This window comes from Rhinolophus ferrumequinum, chromosome 14 (genome assembly GCF_004115265.2).
Source record: "Rhinolophus ferrumequinum isolate MPI-CBG mRhiFer1 chromosome 14, mRhiFer1_v1.p, whole genome shotgun sequence".
Lineage (NCBI taxonomy): Eukaryota > Metazoa > Chordata > Mammalia > Chiroptera > Rhinolophidae > Rhinolophus > Rhinolophus ferrumequinum.
In genome coordinates this window covers 58331136-58343535 of record NC_046297.1, presented here as the reverse complement: position 1 = coordinate 58343535, position 12400 = coordinate 58331136, and the positions used below count along the sequence as shown (strand labels likewise).

Below are 12400 nucleotides of genomic sequence, written 5' to 3'. Positions count from 1 at the left end.
TCATTGGGGGAAGTAACAGTTTGTGGGTGGCAGCAACCAGCAGACCACAGTGTGAATAGCAGGGGCCTACATCCCTCACCAGCCAGACCTGCAGTGGATTGTATCTGTCCCTTATCCCACTGTAACTATCCAGCTAACTTCATGACCTCAGTAACTATTTTTACCTTCTGGGTCTTGGGCACTATAAGACATCTAGATGAACAATTTAACCCATAATCAAAAAGGTTCAAAGTGCATAACAGGAGAAGGTTGAGCCATCCCAAAAGTATCGCAAATTGGAGTGACAGCTCCTTGACTCAGGAATGTTCCATCACCTGGCTCTTTCTCTCTCTCTCTCTCTCTCTCTCTCTCCCTCTCTCTCTCTCCCTTTCTCTCTCTCGTTAAGGACTGAGGTAGCTCCCCAGTCAAAGAAATGGGGGATTGCTTTTGACTACACTCTATCACCTACAAGCACTTTAAAGCGTAGCTGCACATCTCAGCAGACATCCCATCCTTCACAAAGGTTTCCCTGATCTTCCAAGTCTGGGCCAGATGCTCCTCCTGTGGTTCCTTCAGTAGTAATCTGTATAGTCCACCCTGGAGCACTTAACACTGTGTTATAATTGGCTATTTGCATTTCTACCTACCAAAGTGTGTTATTCACCATTATACTTTGAGCACTTAGCGTAGTTCCAGTACATGGCAGGAGGCAGGACTGGGAAGTAGAAGAAGAATGGAAGCAAAAAAAACTGCAGGAGAACACTGTTTTTAGCTATCAACTTAATGTGCTCCTCTTTACAAAATCAGACAGAAAACTATCCAGCAACAGACCTTTATCCAGTACGGGGTCCCCTGAGTACCCCTTGTTATAGACACATCCTGAGACATCTGGATAGACTCAGCAAAGCCCAGCCTCCTTCTGGATCAATCATGCAACCCAGGTAATTTCTGAGAGGAAAGAGACAAACACTGCTCCCTAAAATTCAAAGTTAGGGACGCCTGCCAGGCTAGCTCCAACAAAGGCCCATTAGCAGAAAAGTTTGTCAAAAACACTGATAAAGAATTGCCTTGAAGAAATGGGGAATCTAGGCTCTAAGCCCTGTCTTAAATAAATAGTCAACTTTCAGTACTTCCCATAGCTTTTCTAGTCACAGTCCCCTCAAAAAATGGAACAGAGGGCCGGCCCGGTGGCTCAGGCGGTTAGAGCTCCATGCTCCTGACTCCGAAGGCTGCCAGTTCGATTCCCACATGGGCCAGTGGGCTCTCAACCACAAGGTTGCCAGTTCGATTCCTCGAGTCCCACAAGGGATGGTGGGCTCTGCCCCCTGCAACTAAGATTGAACATGGCACCTTGAGCTGAGCTGCCGCTGAGCTCCCGGATGGCTCAGTTGGTTGGAGCGCATCCGCTCAACCACAAGGCTGCCAGTTCAATTTCTCGAGTCCCGCAAGGGATGGTAGGCTGTGGCCCCTGCAACTAGCAGCGGCGACTGGACCTGGAGCTGAACTGCGCCCTCCACAGCTAAGACTGAAAGGACAACAACTTGAAGCTGACTGGCACCCTCCACAACTAAGATTGAAAGGACAACAACTTGACTTGGAAAAAAGTCCTAGAAGTACACACTGTTCCCCAATAAAGTCCTGTTAAAAAAAAAGAAAATGAAAAAAAAAAAAAAAAGGAACAGAGAAAGAAGGAGGAACGTGGGACGAAGAAAAAAAAAAGTGGGAAGAAGGAAAAAGAAGCAGGAGAGAAGAGGAACCATTTTTGTCTTCGAGGTTCTGCACTAAGATCATCCCAGATCTTAAAACAACCCTATAGGGTGGCTACTGTTCTATTTTCTGGATGAGAAAACAGAAGTTCAGAAAGGTTAAGAAAGGTGGACAGGGTGGCCAGATGGCTCAATTGGTTGGAGCGCGGGCTGTCAACCACAAGGTTGCCGGTTCGATTCCTCGACTCCCGCAAGGGATGGTGGGCAGTGCCCCCTGCAACTAACAACAGCAACTGGACCTGGAGCTGAGCTGCACCCCCTGCAACTAAGATTGAAAGGACAACAACTTGGCTTGGAAAAGTCCCAGAAGTACACACTGTTCCCCAATAAAGTCCTGTTCCCCTTCCCCAATAAAAAAACCTTAAAAAAAAAAAGAAAGAAAGGTGTACAGGGGCACGAAAGGAGCAGGTTTAGATTTCAGCCATATCTGTCTGCCTTCTAGCTCTGTTTCAGCTACTAAATTTTATGGTCTCAGTGGACACCATTCATTTCCAGTCACACATCCCTTCCCCAATTCCCTCAAAGAAGCTGATGGAGACCATGTGTAATGGGATCTGAGTTCAAACCTCATAGAGACTTTTCTTTTTTTGACAACTGAGCACTGTTTTTGTGCTCCAATTGTATTTCAAGTTCTTTCCAAAACAAGGCCTTAGGAATCCCCAGGTTCAAGTATACCTCTGGGTTTGGCTCACCGACATCTTGTACGCATGCTTGGGTATTCATTCACCAACATTAAACCCCTGGATAGATTTGACGAAACAGGACCCCTCATCCATGGCATGAGTCCTTTGCTGATTTCAGTGGTGGCAGTAGCCACCAACATAGAAAACATCCAGACTTTTCCTTTGGAACTGGGCTATGATGAGACGTGCCTGCCAGGTATATGGCCATCTTTTCCCTGACACTTTCCCTCCAGTTTCTGAAGATACAGCCGAAAATAATCTTCTTTGAAGATACTGGATAATTCCAAAAAATAAACAATTGCTTCCAATGCACTGTGCTTTCAGATATTCTGGGTTTAGTTTAGCTGCCGGATCAGCTGGTTGATGCGTTCACCTCCATAGCCAGCTGAGCCCACTTCCCTGAGGAAGCCCACTCTATTCTCAGTAGTGTGATGGGCCCCTGAGAGATGGAAAGGGCACCAGAGCCCTGAGATCACCTGGAAATTCTTCCCCGGGGAAGGCAATTTCATGAATGAGGTCTTCTAAGCAAATGACACCAAACTTCCCCAGGTGCTCCTCAATCACTGTGTTGTCTGTCAAAGGGATGATTTTATTCCTGACTTTACCTTGTCCACGTTTCAAGATGAGTTCCCGGACAGACTTCAGATTTGGAGATCCCCAGGTTCTCCAAAAGGTTCCACCACACGCAGTGCTTTTATGCTTTGGGGGCAGGTCACTTTGAAAACAGTACCACTGAAAATTTTCTTTAGGCGAAGCCTTGCAATGGTCCTCTGCACCACTAAACTCACCCCATTAATCCCTTGGATGCGTACAACAAAGGCCAAGGCCAAACCAGGAGGTTTCGCTTCTAGTCATCCGAGGTGCACCTTGTCACGCATCATGCAGGAACCATTCCAGTCGCTTAAAGCTGAGCTCTTTTTCTTTTCTCTACTCCTTCTTTTCCAAAAATGCCTGCTTTGCCTGCATAGCTTTGGAGGCCTGATAATCCTTCCTCTTTTTCAGGAGATTTCCTGGAACCAAAGGGATCTTTTTGTCTTTGCTTGACTTCCCCTGGAAGGTGGGTGCTGCTCCTCCGGTTTCCGCAAGGTGGCGCTGCTCCAGGAAGGAACACGGGCGATCTCGGTACCCTTTTCGCAGCGCAGAGAGAGCTGAGAGGCCATGGCTATGGCTCTCACGTGTGGGTGGAGGTGGTGTTTATGGATGATTTAGGATGGTAAAAAATGCAGCTCCAATTTCATCTGCCCAGCTTCATCCCTGGGCCCTTGATCTGTACCTTAGTTTCCTTTACCCTTAAAAAGTATATACTAATGACCTGACCTAATAGCCTTATGAGGGTTATATGAGCTACTCCATTATAAAGCGCTCAACACAGTCTGACAGTAAGCACTCAACATTATGTTAATTATTAGTGCCGGAGCGAAAACTAGAGGTTCCTCCTTGCCATCTCAGAACCTTCTCTCATACAGCTCTTACCACCTGGAATATGCTTCTTTCTCTTCTGGTCTTCATAAAACAATGAAAAACAATTCAAGTCCTGTCTTTCCTGGAAACCTCTAGAGCATCTAATGTGCATAGGAGTTACCTGAGGATCTTGTTAAAAATGAAACATAGGGACTTTTCTTAATCATGTATTTGTCACTTGCTGATTTTGTGACCCCAGGCAAGTAGTTTATATCCCTGAAGCTCAGTGACCTTATCTCTATATTGGGAGATTTAAGTGTGTTTCTGAAAGAGAAAAGAGTAGGTACTCAGTAAGTACTCAAAAAGAAAAAAAAAATGCCAGCACTTTCAACACACACACACACACACACACAAAGTCTGACAATTAAGTTCGCGAACTTATTGCAAGGACATTGCTAACCTTTTTTGAAATCAGAGGGATTATTCATTATCAATTTGTACCAACTGGACAAACAGTTAACCAAGTTTCTATTTGGAAGTGCGGAAAAGGCTGCGTGAAAAAGTTAGACGACCTGAACTTTTCGCCAGCAATTCATGGCTCTTGCATCACGACAATGCACCAGCTCACATGGCACTGTCTGTAAGGGAGTTTTTAGCCAGTAACCAAATAACTGCATAGGAACACCCTCTCTACTCACCTGATCTGGCCCCCAATGACTTCTTTCTTTACCCAATGACAAAGGAAATAGTGAAAGGAAGACATTTTTATGACATTCAGGATATCAAGGGGAATATGACAGCTCTGGTAGCCATTCCAGGTAAAGAGTTCCAAAATTGCTTTGAAGGGTGGACAAGGTGCTGGCGTCAGTGCATAGCTTCCCAAGGGGAATACTTCAAAGGTGACTGTAGTGATATTCAGCAATGAGGTATGTAGCACTTTTTCTAGGATGAGTTCGCAAACTTAATTGTTTGACCTCGTACACACACACACACACACACACACACACACGTCATCCACACCGGACCAGGATGAGGTTTTGTCTTCACTCAAGGCTTATTTTATATAGAAGCACGTACCTGGATTCCTGACACTTTTTATTTAAGTATAGAAGGAGGAAGAGGAGATTGTTTTCCTGACATCCAGCACTAAGAAAGGAAGTTTGTTTTGTCACTTTCCTTTTACCCCCTCCCCACATGGGGTTGGCCTCTCTATTCCCCAGGCTGCAATCTAGTGTATTTACCAACAACCTTGGTCCATACAAACTCAAAATCCCAGATAATTTGTTGGCTCAGTGGTGTTCAAACAACACCATTTTGGCCTAAAGCAGGAGGGGTGGGAGGGGGTCCATGTCCCTACAGAAAAAGCTCATAAATAGCTTTGATTAACTGTCTCCAGTCACATATCTGTTTTTACAACAACAGATGAGGAAGGAGGTCTGGAGCAAGATAAAGATCTGAGTCAGACCTCCACCCATCTTAGGAGGTCACGCCCTCTGATGGAAGAGCATGCACTACCTTTTCCCGCCAAATCAATATGTAACGCCCTCACCCACCCAGCAAACTATAAGTCCTCAAGACAAGGGATCTAGGGCTCTCTCTCTCTCTCTCTCTAGCTCTGTCTCTCTCTCTCCCTCTCCCACTTTGGCTAGGCCCGTCATTCCCTTCCTTCAGAATGTATCACTAATAAACCCTGCTTGCAAATTAATCAGCTTGCTGACCTTTTTTTAAAAAACATTTTTTTATTAGTTTCAGGTGCACAAAACAATGTAATAGTTCGACATTTATTATTTATACCCCTCACACTGTGTCAACCCCCCTCCCCCATCCACTACCCCTCTGACTTCGCACACAGCCATTACATTTCCAGTCTCTGGTCCTAGTGCTGTACTCCGCTTCTTATAAGTAAATATATATATATATAAACTTGTAGTTGACATTCATTATTGTTCAGCTTCAGCTTCAGGTGTACAGTGCAGTGATCAGGCATCTACATCATCCCTGAGCTGGTCTCCCTAACAAGACAAGTGTCCATCAGATACCCTACAAGATCTTCACATTATTGATTACATTCCCCAAAATGACTTTCGTATCCCCGTGGCAACCTCAGCTTGCTGACCTTTGATCTTCACTGCCTCAGCAAGAACTGAGACTCCTGTAACACAGCAATTCAAGAAGGACCTTGTCCCTTAAAGGAATCTTAGGTTTCATTGAAGGGCCAGAAAACAGCAGTCATTTGGCTGTGTTTGGATTAGAATGACAGCAAACGGTCTCCAGAGTCACATAACTGCAGAGACTGTCAGCTGAAAACAGGTTTTGTGTTTTACTGTGTGTGTGTGTGTGTGTGTGAGAGAGAGAGAGAGAGAGAGAGAGAGAGAGAGAGAGAGAGAGAGAGAGAGAGAGAGATTTATTAAGTGACACTAAGAAGTATTTAAGAGCCAAAAAGAACACCCCCCACCCCAAGGGGCCTTTTTGGTTGGCTAGGGTTGCCCCTCAAACCATACCAGTTTGCTCAGCCCATTCTTAAGGCCAGCCCCGACTGATTCTGAGAACCGAGACATGACTAGACGGCCCCCAAAGTTCTCTGAAATCCTCAGCTGGACCATTAGCAGCAGGATAAGGGCCAAAGGCCTCCTCCCATCAATCCTGGAGCTTGGGAACCACCCAAAACTGCTCCAGGAAGTCTGATGGGTTCCAAGTAATCCTATCCAGGGAATTACTGAGAGTCCTCCCCAGTGTGGCTCTGTCCTTTCAAAGGGACCCCCAGGAGGTCAGGGTTACAGTGGAGGTTCAGGTTCATCCTGGCTCAGGGCTCCCCTGGCAGAAGGAGGAGATGCCAGTGTTTAGTGAGAGAGTATTTTATACATTGTGGATAAACCTCAGAAACATTTTGCTAGGTGAAAGAAGCCAGTCACAAAGGCCCACACACATGTTGTATGCTTCCATTTGCATGAAATGTCAACAGACAGCAGATGAGTGGTTGCCAAGAGCTGGGTGGGATGAGGGAGAGCAGGTTGGAAAGAAATGGGAAGTTACTACTGTTAACAGGTATGGAATTTCTTTTTGGAGTGATAAAAATGTTCTAAAACTGATTGTGGTGATGGTTGCCTCCTGAAAACCACAGAACTGTACACTTGTACGGTATATGAATTACGTCTTAATAAAGCTACGTTTTAAAAAACACTACCCTGAAGTCTGTCTTATAGTAACCACACTATTGGCGCCATATTCAGATGAAATCCATCCAAGATGCTCTTTTGGTGCAGCCAAAAATCCAAATGCTATTCGTTCATTCATTCATTCTAAATTTACCGTTGTTCTCCATGTGCAGAACCAGACCACCTTGTCAGAAACAGAACACGAGTTCTCCTCGTTTCACCCAGCATAACTCGGTTGGCTGGATTTGACCAGGGCCTCGATCGTATGCAACTAGGACATGCCCTCTTGTCCTCTGGAGGTGAGGCTCCCCAGAACTTCAGGAAAACTTGTTTTCATTTCTGCTCCCCACAGAGTCACCAGTTTTATCCCCAATTGTCTTTGTTCCTGCCCACTCCCATCTCTTGCAGCTGCTGCCAGCTCTGGATTCTCAGAAACTTCCAGAAGGGAGTCCAAAACTTCCAGCGGGAATTAGGCTCTCAGTAGCCGCTCCAGAAAGAAGCCTCAGGGAGAAATGCAGACCCCTGTAAGAGCTGCTCCCAAGTCCCATTTGGGCCCTTTCCCTAAGGACAAAGCCAAAGCCCACACCTGTGCACAAGGGGCAACCCCTGGTCAACCCTGAGCTCATGCGCCAGAGGGCGTGCTTCCCACCGAGGACCCAAGAACCCAGCTTCAAAATCGAGTGCCTGTGGTCTGGGGCTTGCAGAGGCCGTCCAGAACTTTACCTAGTACTGAAGCCACTCCAATGGCCCCACGTGGTCTCCTCTTGGCTCAGCCCTAACCCTAAATTGCCTGTGTGCGCTACACGCCAAAGCTCAGCGCCGTCGGACGCATCTTCATCCAGAAGCTGGAGGCTTAAGGCAGAGAGGGGTCCAGAGGGATAAAATGGGGCAAGGTGAGGGGTGGAAAAGCCTGGGCGGAGAGGACACTCCAACATAGCCTGGTGATGCATCTCAAAGCCGAAACCTCCTGGGTCCAGACACCCAAAGCAAAACGCGCGAAGCATCGGAGTTTCCTGACGCAGAGACATCGAAGCGTGTCTACCGCCAACATCCTCCATCAATGAGCTCTGCCTGGCTGCCCTCCTGGTGTCTAGCGCCGGGTCCCCGGTACTAATCTACGCAGTGACAAGGAGTGGCTGGGCGAGTTGTCCTCCATCATCTCTCCAGGTGCTCTCCCAAGCGACCCCAAATACAACCTAAATAAAAACGGCGCGCTTTCTATTTATAAACAGCCCTCCAAGACAAGTCCCTAAGCCCCTTTCTCAGCAGATTAACGCTTTTACTAAGCCCCTTCTACTTGGAAGTGCTGGTGTCGCCACCGTCTCGAATTCGGACCCGCTTCTTCCCACCGCGCGCTCACAGCACCCAAGTACAGGGGAAAGCTCCGGGGAGCAACACAAGGCATCGTCACTGTCGTTGCATTCGCAACACTCCGCTCCTCCAGTCTCCCTGCGCAGTGACCTCCGCGAGGAGGCAGACGGGTGCACAGTCCCATCCCACCCCGAAGGTCCCCAGGCCATCCATGGCGCGCGCGTAGAGAAAGTCTATGAATTGCACTGCGTCTGCAGGTGGCTCTCCCTTTCCACTTTTCCTTCCTCACGAATAAACTTTTCAAGGCCAACGCGAAGGAAGGTAGAGAACTGACCTGTGCAGGGCAAGGTTCCAGCCCAGGTTGGGGACCTCTCGGTGCCTAGGGAAGATCCAAGTTCCACCGCAAGTTGGTTCTAGGCGGCGCACGGCTGTTGCTTGCTTCCCGCCTTGAATCCCCTTTAATTAGCCTCCCTCTCTCCCTCTCCGTCTCCGGCTCCCGCTCCCGCTCCCCCTCCCAGCTGCCTGGAGCTGCCCCTCGTCTCCAACTCTTCCCTCCTGCTGGGCGCCCAGGATCAGATAAGAGAAAAGGAAGGCCAGTAGGCGGCCAATTATAGAGCGGAAGGTGGCCGAGGGGGCGGAGGTTGGGGAGGTGGGAGGCAAGACTAAATCCCAACGTCCCCCCCCCCCGCGCCCGTATCTCCTCCTCTTCTCCCTACCCCCGCCCCACAGAAGATGCTCCGAGGAGCCCGCCCCGCTCCGCGCACGCGCTCCCGCAGACCTGGCTACCGCCTCAGGTGCGCAGCTGAGTGTTAAGTGCTTGGAGAGCCTCATTTGCCGCTCCACTCCAACCTGGGCTAGTGTGGGACTGCTAAACCAGGCCCCGTGCTCGCTTTGGAAGGTTAGGGGCCCTCCGGCACACAGGTGCTGTGTGCTCACTCCCCTATTCCCTAAGACCAGCCTTGCCTTCCTGCGCCAAGGACCCTGCCCTCGGGGGCCTGTACCCACTACAAAGTGTTACCCTTCCTCCGCTCCTCGCCCTTCTTTTCCGAACAATTCTGAACGAGAGCTATAAAACTCCAAAGCAGCGATCTTCCAACTTCAATGTGCAGGAGAATGATTTGGGGGGTATTGAAATTGATATTTTTGTACATTTAAAGGGAAGAATGTGGGCGGTTTCCGGTGGTTGGACTTCCCAACCTGCAATCCCCACTCGCACAGGTCCTGATTGAACAGGTCTGGGCTGAGCCAGTTATCAAACACCCTGGTGGTTCTACTCCATGCAGATCGCCTTCCGAGAGGCTCACCCTGCGACGTGAAGCACAGGAGGCGGGCCAAAGCCCTGCGCCGGGTCTCTAGGGACTGGCCTTGCACCGTCACCCTCTACGCCCCCTTAGAAAGTCATTATCGTTACCCATTTTCGAACCGTGCAAACAAATGCCCCGCGTCGTCCTTTGCAATCCAGCTTATTACTGCGCCCAAATGTTGGGGAGGGAGGTACAGAAACTGAGAGTTTAGCAATAACCTATTTTTGTGAGAAAATACTTTCACGCCTTGGCAAAATGACAAAAGGGTATTTCACCACCGCTCAAGGGTGGTGATGGAGAGAAGAGATAGGGCAAGTGGTACTCTTAAAAGGTCCCTGAACCTCATTCCATTGTGCTCAGCTGAGAATCCAGAAAGAGGGGCTGTGGCGTCTTTCAAGGGTGTCCTTGCGACATTCTAACCGTCCCAACAGCTAGAATGCAAATTCTGGGAAATTGCAGGATGTTTGCATCCTTTTGCCTATGCTCTGAACTTCCCCGCTTGTCCTGCTGTTGGAGTGGAAAGGGTCCACTCCAGCCCCAACGCCGCCCTGCGTCTACTGGTCCCTTTCCAACTTGGCCTCACTTCAGGGCGGGGTCCGAGCAAGGCGCCGTTTTTCTTCTGCGCTTCACTGAATGCAATTCTCTGGGGTCAGGCAGCCCGCGCAGCCTTTTTTAGGAGACAAGCTCTAAGTCCAGGGGTTCCAGAGGCAGTACTACAAGGCTGCGAGCGCCACCTGGTGTGTGCGCTGGGGTTTGGGATAGGGCGGGAACTGGAAAGATCTCCATCCACCCTAGAATGATACGCAGGGACCAGAATGCCTGAAATGCAGTCTTTATTCCTGGAAACAACTACCTCTTTGGTTAGATCTCCTTTTCTCTGCACCCTGCTCCCATGCAAGTGCCTGCTACGCTCATATTCTGTTTCCCCCTTTCATTCATAAAATCTACTCTTACGTCCTTCATTTTTACCAATATAGTATAAGCTTAGCTTTTCTTGTAATTCCCTTGGAGTAGGTAGTGGCTTGTTAGCACAAAGTTTTAGGTAAAGAAGGAGACAACGTATTTATAATGGAATTATAGAAACTAAGAAATGAGGAATTGGATGATTTTAAAATGTGAAATAAATACAAAAATCCACATAACAGCAAATAGAGAAGCATAATATTTGTTTGATAGAAATCTTATACAATAATGTATATTGATTCTATAAAATATTATTACTTTTTAAAATTCTAACTCATCCTTCCTCTCTTTAACTTTTGACATCTTGCATTGCACGTTTAATGTAGATACACTTCAGTTAATGTTGAATTTGAATGGCTGGTTTCAACTTAAGTTTCCATTACGTTGCAGTTGTGTGTGAATTTCCAGCCCTTTCAAGGGAGTGTTTATTCAACATTTATCTTAGGTCAGCCCTCAGATTCTGATAGAATTGAATCATTGAGAATTGAATCATTGATAAAAGACCAGGAGACCCCTCTAATGGTCTCCCCCCTTAATCTAGGAAACATTACATCTGAATGAATATGTGGTATCTGGGGCTTTTTCAAATATCAAAAAATTCCAGCCTCCCACAGCAATCAATTCCAGGACTCAACAACTCTTCTTAGAGTGTCATCCTGAGTTTGTCACATGACTATGATCTTGTTTTTCTGGAAGGACTACACACACACACACACACACACACACACACATACATACACACACAGTTGCCTTTCTCCTCTCAGTCCACTGAAACGTTGCAGGAAGACTTTGGACTCAAACTTGAAATGAAGCGGCTCTGCCCCTTGGTTGTGTCACTTTGATGAAGTTATTTTATCTCTCTGAGCCGAATTCCTCGAGTACAAGAAGGGGTTAATTAATTATACCTCAGGGAACAGTCATTCGGATTAAATGACTGATGTGTTTATGGACCTAACCCATCATAAATAATAAATGGCAGTTCTATTACCCAAACTGGGACTATCCCCCTTTTGCGCATTGGAAATGGCTCTACTCTCGTCAGCAGCCACCTCCAGAAAAGTCTCCCTGCAATGTTTCTCAACAGAGGCACCTCTGGCATTGCGGGTAGAACAGCATGACTACATCAGTCATTAGGACATTTATTATGCCTGACTCCATCACCAAATTCCAATAGGACCCTTCCCATCTCCTAGCCATCGTGAAAACCAAAATACCACCACACATTTCCTCATACACTCTGCAGCAAACTATAGTTTTCAGCTTCATGAATTATCGGCAGTTCTAGTCCAAACCCTCTGTAACAGCCAGCTATGACTATTCTTCAGCCTGGCATCCATCCCGCCTTCTTTTGGTAACAGAGAGTTCATAGTCAGCTGTTAGGCTGGTACCAGCTGGTAACAGTACACCATACCTATGAACAATAACCACGGCCCAAGCCACTGCTCCCATGTCCCCCCTCCATACTGACTACCCCATCCCTACTCTTGCGACTTAGTATGTGCCCTGATCTTGCAACAGCACAGTTGGTAACAAAAGGCTAACCCCTAGCACAGCAGGGAACCTTCAGGATCCTGCCCCATAGTCAAGGGTTGATGTACTTTCTAATTGATTGCTGTCCCTGCATACCAGCTGTTAAATACTTTGTATGTCATCCTGGGGTAACAGAGCTCTGAGTTCTTTGAGGAAATTGCCTCCATGCCACTGGATACAGTTGTGATGGAACTGTCATTCAGAGTGTCCTGTTATCCTCTAGCCAAATGAGGGCATAAGGTCTAAACTAGAGCAACCAGATACTCTCTCCCTCAAATGTGAGTATAAAGTGATGAGATACAAGGGTG

General features: G+C 47.5%; 1 protein-coding gene and 1 pseudogene across 2 annotated transcripts in view; both read right to left on the bottom strand.

The window, feature by feature from the left end:
- The window catches only part of COL14A1 (collagen type XIV alpha 1 chain), a 201746-nt gene extending 192914 nt beyond the window's left edge, over nt 1-8832 (bottom strand). For both annotated transcript variants that reach the window (XM_033126918.1, XM_033126919.1), the window contains exon 1: nt 8630-8832. The gene's annotated coding sequence lies outside the window, so the exon portion shown is untranslated. The remainder of the gene's footprint in view (nt 1-8629) is intronic.
- Nucleotides 2764-8504, bottom strand: LOC117033736 (60S ribosomal protein L7-like 1; annotated as a pseudogene).
- Nucleotides 8833-12400: the final 3568 nt, after the last annotated feature.